We start from the raw sequence: 12,359 nt of genomic DNA, 5'->3' as shown, positions 1-12,359 counted from the left end.
ATCTTCTCTGATATGGTGGAGAAATTCCTGGAAGTCTTCATGGATGACTTCTCAGTATATGGAGACTCATTCAGCTCCTGTCTTAATCACCTAGCACTTGTCCTGAAAAGGTGCCAAGAGACTAACCTGGTTTTAAACTGGGAGAAATGTCACTTTATGGTGACTGAAGAAATTGTCCTTGGGCACAAAATTTCAAGCAGGGGAATAGAGGTGGATAAGGCAAAGGTAGAGGTGATTGAAAAATTACCACCACCTGCCAATGTTAAGGCAATCAGAAGCTTTCTGGGGCATGCAGGATTTTACAGAAGGTTCATAAAGGATTTTTCGAAAATTGCAAAACCTCTGAGTAATCTGCTAGCTGCTGACACACCATTTGTGTTTGACACACAGTGTCTGCAGGCATTTGAGACCCTGAAAGCTAAGCTGGTCACAACACCAGTCATCTCTGCACCAGATTGGACATTGCCATTTGAATTAATGTGTGATGCCAGTGACCATGCCATTGGTGCAGTGTTGGGACAGAGGCATAACAAGCTTCTGCACGTCATTTATTATGCTAGCCGTGTTCTAAATGATGCGCAGAAGAATTACACAACCACAGAAAAAGAGTTACTTGCAGTGGTCTATGCCATTGACAAGTTTAGATCCTATCTAGTGGGATCCAAAGTGGTTGTGTACACTGACCATGCTGCTCTTAAATACTTACTCACAAAGCAGGATTCAAAACCCAGGCTTATAAGATGGGTGTTGCTTCTGCAAGAGTTTAATATAGAAATAAGAGACAGAAAAGGGACAGAGAACCAAGTAGCTGATCATCTGTCCCGAATAGAACCAGTAGCTGGGACGTCCTTCCCTTCTACTGAGATTTCTGAGACTTTCCCAGATGAGCAACTCTTTGCCATTCAGGAAGCTCCATGGTTTGCAGATATTGCAAACTACAAAGCTGTGAGGTTCATACCCCATGAGTACAGCAGAGTGCAAAGAAAGAAATTAATTTCAGATGCCAAGTACTACCTATGGGATGAGCCATATCTCTTTAAGAGATGTGCAGACGGAATGATCCGCAGATGTGTACCCAGAGAAGAAGCACAAAGGATCCTATGGCATTGCCATGGATCACAGTATGGAGGACATTTTGGAAGTGAGCGAACAGCCACTAAAGTCCTCCAATGTGGCTTCTACTGGCCTACTCTCTATAAAGATTCCCGAGAGTTTGTGCGTAACTATGACAGTTGCCAAAGAGCTGGTAACTTGCCTCACGGATATGCCATGCCTCAACAAGGGATATTAGAGATAGAATTGTTTGATGTATGGGGAATTGACTTCATGGGTCCATTCCCACCATCATACTCAAACACTTACATTCTGGTGGCAGTGGACTATGTATCTAAGTGGGTAGAAGCAATTGCTACACCCACTAATGATACCAAGACCGTGCTGAAATTCCTCCAGAAACACATCTTCAGTAGGTATGGTGTTCCCAGAGTACTAATCAGTGACGGGGGCACTCATTTCTGTAATAGACAGCTATACTCTGCTATGGTTAGATATGGAATTAGCCACAAAGTGGCAACTCCGTATCATCCACAGACAAATGGGCAAGCTGAAGTCTCTAACAGAGAGCTAAAAAGAATTCTAGAACGGACTGTGATAGCCCGAAGAAAGGATTGGGCAAAGAGCTTGGATGATGCTCTGTGGGCATACAGAACAGCATTCAAGACTCCTATAGGAACCTCTCCATACCAACTGGTGTATGGGAAGGCCTGTCATCTGCCCGTGGAACTGGAACATAAAGCCTACTGGGCAACCAGATTCCTAAACATGGATGCTCAGTTGGCTGGTGAAAAAAGATTACTCCAGCTAAATGAGCTAGAGGAGTTCAGACTCAATGCCTTTGAAAATGTAAAAATTTATAAGGAAAAGGCAAAGAAATGGCATGACAAGAGGTTGTCATCCAGAGTCTTTGAGCCAGGACAAAAAGTTCTGCTCTTCAACTCGAGGCTTAGATTGTTTCCAGGAAAACTTAAATCTCGGTGGAGGGGTCCGTATGTGATTACAGGGGTGTCACCATATGGATATGTTGAGCTTCAAGATATTGATTCTGACAAAAAGTTCATTGTTAATGGACAGAGAATCAAGCATTATCTTGAAAGCAATTTTGAGCAGGAATGCTCAAAACTGAGACTTGAGTGATTCTCAGTAAAGGTCCAGCTAAAGATAGTAAAGAAGCGCTTGCTGGGAGGCAACCCAGTCATTAGGAGGTTATATGATTTGTTTTTACAGAGGCGAGTATCAAAAATGAAGGAATTCACAGAGTTACAGAAGGATTCAGCTCAAAAAGCAGAGAAAAAGAGCTTATTGGCGAAAAAACGCCAGTAAGGGGCATTTTGGGCGTTAAACGCCAGAATGGGTACCATTCTGGGCGTTTAACGCCAGGAATGGTGCCATTTTGGGCGTTAAACGCCAGAATGGGCACCATTCTGGGCGTTTAATGCCAGGTGTGCAGCATCCTGGGCGTTTAGCAAAACGCCCAGTGACAAAGGGGATTCTGACGTTTAACGCCAGCCAGGGCACCTGGCTGGGCGTTAAACGCCCACAATGGGCATCAAATGGGCGTTAAACGCCAGAATGGATGCCATTCTGGGCATTTAACGCCAGAAAGGTGGGGGACCAAGATTTTGTTTTTCCATCAAATTTTTTTAAACTTTCCTTTTCTTACCCATACTTTTCTACATAAACACACTTCAACCTTTCATCATTCACTTTCAAATCTTTAAAAATCAAAACCATTCTTCAAATCTATCTCAAATCAATTCCAAATCTCATTCAAAAACTCACCCTTCTCTCAAATCCTCTCCATATCTTCTCAAATCTCTTTTCAATTTTTTCGAAATCTCCTTCCCCCCCCCCCCTTATAATAACACGTTCGGCCTCACCATTCCCCCACACCATTCGAATTTGCTCTTCTCCTCTCTCTCCTCCTTCCTTCCTTTTGCTTGAGGACAAGCAAACCTCTAAGTTTGGTGTGCTTTTCCGTGATCACTAAAGCCAAGATTCATCAAGATCATGGCTCCTAAGGGAAAACAAACCAATTTAAGAGGAAAGAAAGAGAATAATCCAAAGAATCTCTGGAATCAAGAGAAGTTCTTAACCAAAGAACATGAAGACCATTATCACAAAATAATGGGTCTGAGGTCAGTGATCCCGGAAGTGATGTTTGATCTGAAAGAAGATGAATATCCGGGGATCCAAGAGCAAATTCGAAACAGAGGCTGGGAAGTTCTAACCAATCCTGAAATAAAGGTTGGAAGGAATATGGTTCAGGAATTCTACTCAAATCTGTGGCTAACAGATAAGCAGAGAATGACTGGAACTGCTTACCATACCTACAGAACCATGGTCAGAGGGAAAGTTATGTACTTCCATCTGGACAAAATAAGAGAAATCTTCAAATTGCCTCAACTGCAAGATGATCCTGAATCCTTTAATAGGAGAATGGTGAGAGCAGATAAAGGGTTGGATCAAGTTCTAGAGGACATATGCCTCCCAGGAACTAAGTGGATAACCAATTCAAAGGGTGTCCCAAACCAACTCAAGAGGGGAGACCTCAAACCAATTGCAAGAGGTTGGCTAGAATTTATTGGGCGTTCCATATTGCCCACTAGCAACCGTTCTGAGGTCACTATCAAGAGAGCAGTGATGATTCATTGCATTATGCTTGGAAAAGAAGTGGAGGTTCATCATGTGATTGCTTGTGAGATCTCCACAATTGCAAATAAGAATTCCACTGAAGCCAAATTAGCTTACCCAAGCTTGATCTCCTTGCTCTGTAAAGAGGCTGGGGTAAAGATGGGAGTAGATGAATTCATACCCATTGAACATCCAATCACCAAGAAGTCGATGGCAGGAACAAGAGAAGCAGGGGCGTGAACTCCAAGAGTTGAAACGCCAAAAGATCTCCTCTCAAGCTGAGGGAGCATCCCCTTCTCAAAATCAAGGTTGTTGAGTCCTAACTCTGTGAAAACCTCTATCATTAGGAGCCTAGTTTAAATTTTTGTTTTCGAATTTTTTTAGTCTCATCTTATATCTATTTTTGAGTCTTGTTCTTAATTCATAATTAAAAAAATTTAAAATTCATGTCTTAAAGCTATGAATGTCCTATGAATCCATCACCTCTCTTAAATGAAAAATGCTTTAATCACAAAAGAACAAGAAGTACAGGATTTCGAAATTTATCCTTGAAACTAGTTGAATTAGTTTGATGTGGTGACAATACTTTTTGTTTTCTGAATGAATGCTTGAACAGTGCATATGTCTCTTGAATTTGTTGTTTTGAGAATGTTAAAAAATTGTTGGCTCTTGAAAGAATGAGGAAAAAGAGAACTGTTATTGAGGATCTAAAAAATCATCTAATTGATTCTTGAAGCAAGAAAAAGCAGTGAATACAAAAAAAAAATTTTGAAAAAAAGAGAAAAAGAAAAAAATAAAGTTGTGAACCAAGGCAAAAAGAGTGTGCTTAAGAACCCTGGACACCTCTAATTGGGGACTCTAGCAAAGCTGAGTCACAATCTCAAAAGGTTCACCCAATTATGTGTCTGTGGCATGTATGTATCCGGTGGTAATACTGGAAGACAGAGTGCTTTGGGCCACAGCCAAGACTCATACACTAGCTATGTTCAAGAATCATTATACTTAACTAGGAGAATCAACAACATTATCTGAGTTCTGAGTTCTTATAGATGCCAATCATTCTGAACTTCAAAGGATAGAGTGAGATGCCAAAACTGTTCGGAGGCAAAAAGCTACTAGTCCCGCTCATCTAATTGGAGCTAAGTTTCCATGATATTTTGGAGTCTATAGCATATTCTCTTCTTTTTATCCTATTTTGATTTTCAGTTGCTTGGGGACAAGCAACAATTTAAGTTTGGTGTTGTGATGAGCGGATAATTTGTACGCTTTTTGGCATTGTTTTTAGTATATTTTTAGTATGATTTAGTTAGTTTTTAGTATATTTTTATTAGTTTTTAGTTAAAATTCACTTTTCTGGACTTTACTATGAGTTTGTGTGTTTTTCTGTGATTTCAGGTATTTTCTGACTGAAATTGAGGGTCCTGAGCAAAAATCTGATTCAGAGACCGAAAAGAACTGCAGATGCTGTTGGATTCTGATCTCCCTGCACTCGAAGTGGATTTTCTGGAGCTACAGAAGCCCAATTGGCGCGCTCTCAACGGCATTGGAAAGTAGACATCCTGGGCTTTCCAGCAATGTATAATAGTCCATACTTTTCCCGAGATTTGATGGCCCAAACCGGCGTGGCAAATCAGCCTCAGAATTTCCAGCGTTTAACGCTGGAACTGGCATAAAACTTGGAGTTAAACGCCCAAACTGGCATAAAAGCTGGCGTTTAACTCCAGAAAAGGTCTCTACACGAAAATTCTTCATTGCTCAGCCCAAGCACACACTAAGTGGACCCAGAAGTGGATTTTTACGTCATTTACTCATTTCTGTACACCCTAGGTTACTAGTTTACTATTAATAGGATCTTTGGACATTGTATCTGTACCTCATGACACTTTACACGTTTCTTTGTGTACCTTCCACGGCATGAGTCTCTAAACCCCATGGTTGGGGATGAGGAGCTCTGCTGTGTCTTGATGGATTAATGCAATTACTACTGTTTTTCATTCAATCATGCTTGCTTCCATTCTAAGATATCACTTGCTCTTAACCCGGATGAATGTGATGATCTGTGACACTCATCATCATTCTCAACTATGAACGTGTGCCTGACAACCACCTCCGTTCTACCTTAGATTAAGTAGATATCTCTTGGATTCTTTAATCAGAATCTTCGTGGTATAAGCTAGAACTGATGGCGGTATTCAAGAGAATCCGGAAGGTCTAAACCTTGTCTGTGGTATTCTGAGTAGGATTCAATGATTGAATGACTGTGACGAGCTTCAAACTCCTGAGGGCGGGGCGTTAGTGACAGACGCAAAAGAATCACTGGATTCTATTCCGGCCTGATTGAGAACCGACAGATGGATAGCCGTGCCGTGACAGGGTGCGTTGAACATTTCCACTGAGAGGATGGGAGGTAGCCACTGACAACGGTGAAACCCTACATACATCTTGCCATGGAAGGAGCCTTGCGTGTTTGATGAAGAAGACAGACAGTAGGAAAGCAGAGATTTAGAAGATGGAGCATCTCCAAAACCTCAACCTCTTCTCCATTACTGCATAACAAGTACTTATTTCATGTTCTTTTGCTTTTCACAATCAACCCTGATAATTTCTGATATCCTGACTAAGATTTACAAGATAACCATAGCTTGCTTCAAGCCGACAATCTCCGTGGGATCGACCCTTACTCACGTAAGGTATTACTTGGACGACCCAGTGCACTTGCTGGTTAGTTGTGCGGGGTTGCAAAAGTGTGATTGTAATTTCGTGCACCAGTTCCACACAATCGAACCTGGCGGAGTTTATAGACGAGTAGAACTCCGTCCGCAGCCCGAAGGTGAAGTAGAGAAAGTTCAGATCGGAGACACCTCGGATAAGACAACTAATATTGGCACGATCCTGAAAGGAGACGCAAAGGAATCACTCATACAGCTCCTACGAGATAATGTTGATCTCTTTGCATGGAAAGCTGTCGACATGCCAGGCATAGATCCGGAACTGATGAGCCACAAGTTGGCAGTCTATCCGGGATCCCAACCGGCACAACAAAGACGAAGAAAACTCGGGCCAGATCGGTCTCAGGCTGTAGCAGAACAGGTGCAAGAACTATTAGAAACAGAGTTCATAAGAGAAGTTAAGTACCCACTATGGCTAGCAAATGTCGTGTTGGTGAGAAAGTCAAATAGGAAGTGGCGAATGTGCACCGACTACACCGACCTCAACAAAGCCTGTCCAAAAGACCCCTATCCACTACCAAGCATCAACGCTCTAGTAGATGCCTCATCGGGATATAAGTATCTCTCGTTTATGGATGCATACTCGGGGTACAACCAGATCCCAATTTATCCACCGGTTCAAGAAAAAACCTCGTTTCTAACACCCAAAGCAAAATATTGTTACATCGTAATGCCTTTCGGCCATAAAAACGCGGGATCTACTTATCAAAGGCTAATGAATAAGGTCTTCTCAGACCACATCGGAAAAATCATGGAAGTCTACGTGGATGACATGTTGATAAAGACACAAAGTGAAAAAACATTACTATCCGACTTGGTTCAAGTATTCGACACCATACAGAAGCATGGCATGCGACTTAACCCGGCTAAATGCACCTTTGCAGTGGAAGCCGGTAAGTTCTTGGGCTTTATGATCACACAAAGAGGAATCGAGGTAAATCCAGATAAATGTTAGGCCATACTCAACATGAAGAGCCCAACCTGCGTCAAAAATGTACAACAACTCAATGGGAGACTGGCAGCCTTATCCAGATTCCTAGCAGGGTCAGCGATAAGGTCCCTCCCTTTCTATGCTACTTTAAGGAAGGGAAAGAACTTTGAATGGACAACAGAATGTGAGCAAGCTTTCCAAGACTTCAAAGAATTCTTGGGACGGCCACCTATCCTATCTCGACCACGAGAAGGGGAACCACTCATATTGTACCTCGCAGTAGGAAGTCAAGCAATAGCCTCAGCACTAATTAGAGAAGACGAGGGTGGGCAACAACCCGTCTACTTCATTAGTAAAGCACTGCAGGGGTCAGAGCTGAACTACCAGAAAATAGAGAAGTTTGCCTACGCTCTCATACTCACATCCCAACGACTTCGCCCGTACTTCCAAGCACATACCATTAAGGTTCGAACCAACCAGCCCATAAAAGGGATATTGCAGAAAACAGATCTAGCAGGAAGAATCCTACAATGGGCAATCGAGTTGTCCGAGTTTGACCTCTAATACAAAGCACGGACAGCCATCAAATCACAATACCTAGCCGACTTCATTGCAAAATTCACAGACACCCCGGAGATCCCCATGGAGTGGAATATATACGTGGACAGTTCCTCGACTAAAACCGGAAGTGGTGCAGGTGTGATAAGCGAAAACAACCAAGGAACCCAACTTGAGCTTTCCCTTAAATTCGGATTCCCTGCCTCAAACAACCAGGCAGAATATGAAGCGTTATTAGCTAGTTTGAAGCTGGCTAGAGAAGTTAGAGCTCAGAAACTCAACATCTACAGCGATTCACAAGTCGTTACCTCACAAATAACAGGGAGCTACCAAGCCAAAGATCCCACAATGAAAAGGTATTTGGATAAAACCAAGGAACAGCTCAGACAACTCGGGGAATATAGGATCTGCCACATACCCTGCGAGCAAAACGCCCGAGCCGACGCACTTTCAAAACTAGCCAGCACTAAACCAGGGGGCAACAATAGAAGCCTCATCCAGGAAATACTACAGAACCCGTCAATTTCGGAAGAAGAAAAAGTCCTAGCCATAACAAGTCGGGATCAAGGATGGATGACCCCTATAATTAACTAACTCAAAACAGAAGCACTCCCTACAGATGAAAAGGAGGCAAAGAGGTTAAAAAGGGAGGCACAGTACTACACTATCATAAACAACACCCTATACAAAAGAGGGATCTCAGCACCATTATTAAAATACGTACCGACCTCCAATACAAAGGAAGTCTTGGAGGAAGTACACAGCGGCATTTGTGGCAATCATCTCGGAGCACAAGCTCTCACTAAAAAGGTACTCCGGGTGGGATTCTATTGGCCAACTCTACGAAAGGAAGCTACCGAATTTGTAAAGACATGCCCACCATGTCAAAAACATGCCAACTTTCACATCGCCCCACCGGAAAAGCTCATCAGCGTGACCTCACCCTGGCCATTTGCAAAGTGGGGACTCGATCTTCTGGACCCTTTCCCCAGGGATCGGGACAAATCAAGTTCCTCATAGTAGGGGTAGACTATTTCACAAAATGGATCGAGGCAGAACCCCTAGCCAACGCCACTGCTCAAAGAAGTCGGAAATTCCTATATAGGAACATCATTACAAGGTTCGGGGTCCCATACTCCATCACCACAGATAATGGCACCCAATTCACAGATGCAGGCTTCAGAAAACTAGTGGCCGACTTGAATATAAAACACCAGTTCACCTCCGTCGAACATCCCCAAGCCAATGGACAAGCCGAAGTGGCCAACAAAGTCATATTGGCCGGGCTGAAACGGAGACTGCAAGAAGCAAAGGGAGCTTGGGCCGAGGAACTTCCACAAGTCCTATGGGCGTATCGAACAACCCCCCATTCTACTACGAATGAATCACCATTTCGATTAGCATACGGAGTGGAGGCAATGATTCCAATAGAAGTCGAGGAAAGGCCCCCCCGAGTAGTCCACTACAATGAACAAACCAACTCTCAACTTCAAAGAGAAGAGCTCGACCTACTTCCGGAAATCCAAGAAAGAGCTCGGATCAGAGAACAAGCACTAAAGCGGCGAATGGCTTCCAGGTATAATCAAAAGGTAGTGCCTAGAGGTTTTGCTGAGAATGATCTCATCTTAATCCGAAATGATATTGGAACAACTCGACCCGGAGAAGGAAAGCTGGCAGCCAACTGGAAAGGACCCTAGCGAGTCACAGAAGTACTTGGGAAAGGCTACTACAGACTGTCCGAACTCGAGGGATGAGAACTCCCAAGATCATGGCACGCCTGTAACCTAAGAAGGTACTATAGCTAGGACAGGTAAAAGATCTCATCACAAGATGCACTCTTTTTCCTGAAAAGGTTTTTTAATGAAGCGTCAAGATTGAGATTTAATCCGACTTAAGAGTACGGAAAACTGCCACATGTATATATTTGCACTTTCTTTGAATAAAATACATTTCAGATATTCTACAAATTCCCAAGACACATTAATCTGAAGCATTCATCGTCTGATTATAAAGCAACGGATCGACAGAAAGTGAAGAACAAATTCACTGTACGATCTTGATAGGAATGATCGACCGACAAAGGTGAAAACGCGATTCACCTAAAGGACGATCAAACCGGGACAAAAGCCACCATCTACAAATCGGCAAAGATGAACACAAAAATAATGCAAGAAGTTATCGAAAGTGATCCCAAAAAGAACCTGACGAGGTCTTATAGATTGCTATATAATAACATAAAAAGACTGGCCAACCCTATTAAAGAGGAATTGCTATAACTTAGAAGAGATTGACCTAACGAAGTCGGTCTCCTACAAAACAAGTTGTAAAAGTAATCCCTGAAAGAGACCTAACAAAGGTCCAAAAAAGAGGATTACAAAAACAACTTAGAAGAGATCGACCTAACGAAGTCGATCTTCTACAAAACAAGTTGTAAAAGTTATCCCTGAAAGAGACCTAACAAAGGTCCAAGAAAGAGGATTACAAAAAATAACTTAGAAGAGATCGACCTAACGAAGTCGATCTCCTACAAAACAAGTTGTAAAAGTAATCCCTGAAAGAGACCTAACAAAGGTCCAAGAAAGAGGATTACAAAAACAACTTAGAAGAGAACGACCTAACGAAGTCGATCTCCTACAAAAAAAATTGTAAAAGTAATCCCTGAAAGAGACCTAACAAAGGTCCAAAAAAGAGGATTACAAAAATAACTTAGAAGAGAACGACCTAACGAAGTCGATCTCCTACAAAACAAGTTGTCAAAGTAATCTCTGAAAGAGACCTAACAAAGGTCCAAGAAAGAGGATTACAATAACAACTTAGAAGGGGACCAATATAAAGAAATCGGTTATGAGGCGCTATAAAAATACAAGCCAGAGCGAGAAAAATTGAGAAACAAGTCAGACCCACATAGTCACGGCCTCAAAGGAATCCAAGCTACGAACAACAAGTAAGAAAGCAACCCAAAGAAGTCAAGCAGCAAGATTCCAAAACCAGAAGAGATACCATGCAAAAAGCACAAGAAAAGCATAGTATGATAAAGCTTTAAAAGGCCACCGAAATCTACCTCGAAGCGCTACTTTTGTTTTTCAAAGTAAAGAGTTGCCAAGCAGACAACTAAAAAAGTGTCAGCAGTTAAACAAAACAATAAACAGTTCAAAAGCCCACAAACCGGGCTATTTACACAAAATACTCAAATAAAAGGAGGTCAACCAAGATCTGGAGCCTTCCCGGCAACATCCGTACGGGGAGAAGGAGGACAAGTCTGAATAGGCATAGCATCTACAGTTCCATCATCCCGGTTCAGAATCTGGCAATCCGGGTCAGACGTAACGGGAGGAACCGAGGAGGTCGACACTTTGACAGAAGGCACTGGGGGAGGGTCAGCATCATCATCATCCTGGTCATCAGGGACAATCTTACCATCCCTCACAAGTTTGTCAAGACTAACGAGAGTCAAGTCGGCATCAGGAGCAACAATCCGGAACTACTCCATCAGGTTCTCAGAGGCGGCAGTTACGCTGCCCACAAGGTGACCCTGAAGCTCGGCATAATTAACTCGAGCAGTTTCCAAATCATCCCGGTGATGCATTAACTCCCTATAAGCCAAAACATAGCTATCCTTATGCTTCAGTGCCATGTCCTCAGCCAACTTCAAAGAAGCAGCCAAAGCAATAGAGCTGGCCTTCTCACCCTCCAGTTCCTTCTCTACCTTCGCCAACTTCACCTCCAACTCATCCTTTTGACCCTTGATCCGATCAAATTCTGATTTGGCCTCCTCCATGAAGGATTTTGTGGCATGAATCGGGATCCCTTGAACTATTCAAAAAATAGCCGCACCCATATGTGCCATCTTTACACTACTTTTGGTAATAAAATCCAGATGCTGAAGAAGAGACACATCGTCCATGGAGAACCCACCATAGGGGGTAATTTGCTGGTCAACAAACTCGACAGCATCAAAATCCGGGGCATCCAAGTTAAAGGGCTCGGATGTTTTTTACTTTTTTAAGGGAGGAGCACCAGAAGCAGCGGCAGAAGTCTATGGAGGATCGACCTGACGAAACCGAGGAGTAGGAATTGCTTTCCTCGGCCCGGGAGAACTTGGCACAGGAGGCTTCACCGAGACCTGAGAAGATCCCTCTCCGGCCACCTTGGCCGAGATGTTCAGAGTAGCAGTTGCCTTCTTTGCCTTTTTAAAGGCCCTCATGGAGTCATTGTTCTTTGACATCTCTGCAGATACAGAATCAGCCACAGCAAAGAGTTACAATCACAATAAGAGGAAGAAAAAATTAAGAAACAAGTGTAAAAACAAGTCAGACAAGTACCCAAAATAGTTCGAACCAAAGACGGGTCATTCAAAAACCTTTTTGTATCAAGATGGGGTGGTGCCCCCCCATAGATCCTCAAGAACAACAACAAAGGCACGCTCAACATCATCAAGCATATCCTAGATA

This window comes from Arachis stenosperma, chromosome 9, assembly GCF_014773155.1.
Source record: "Arachis stenosperma cultivar V10309 chromosome 9, arast.V10309.gnm1.PFL2, whole genome shotgun sequence".
Lineage (NCBI taxonomy): Eukaryota > Viridiplantae > Streptophyta > Magnoliopsida > Fabales > Fabaceae > Arachis > Arachis stenosperma.
Note: the sequence above shows the minus strand (reverse complement) of the source record.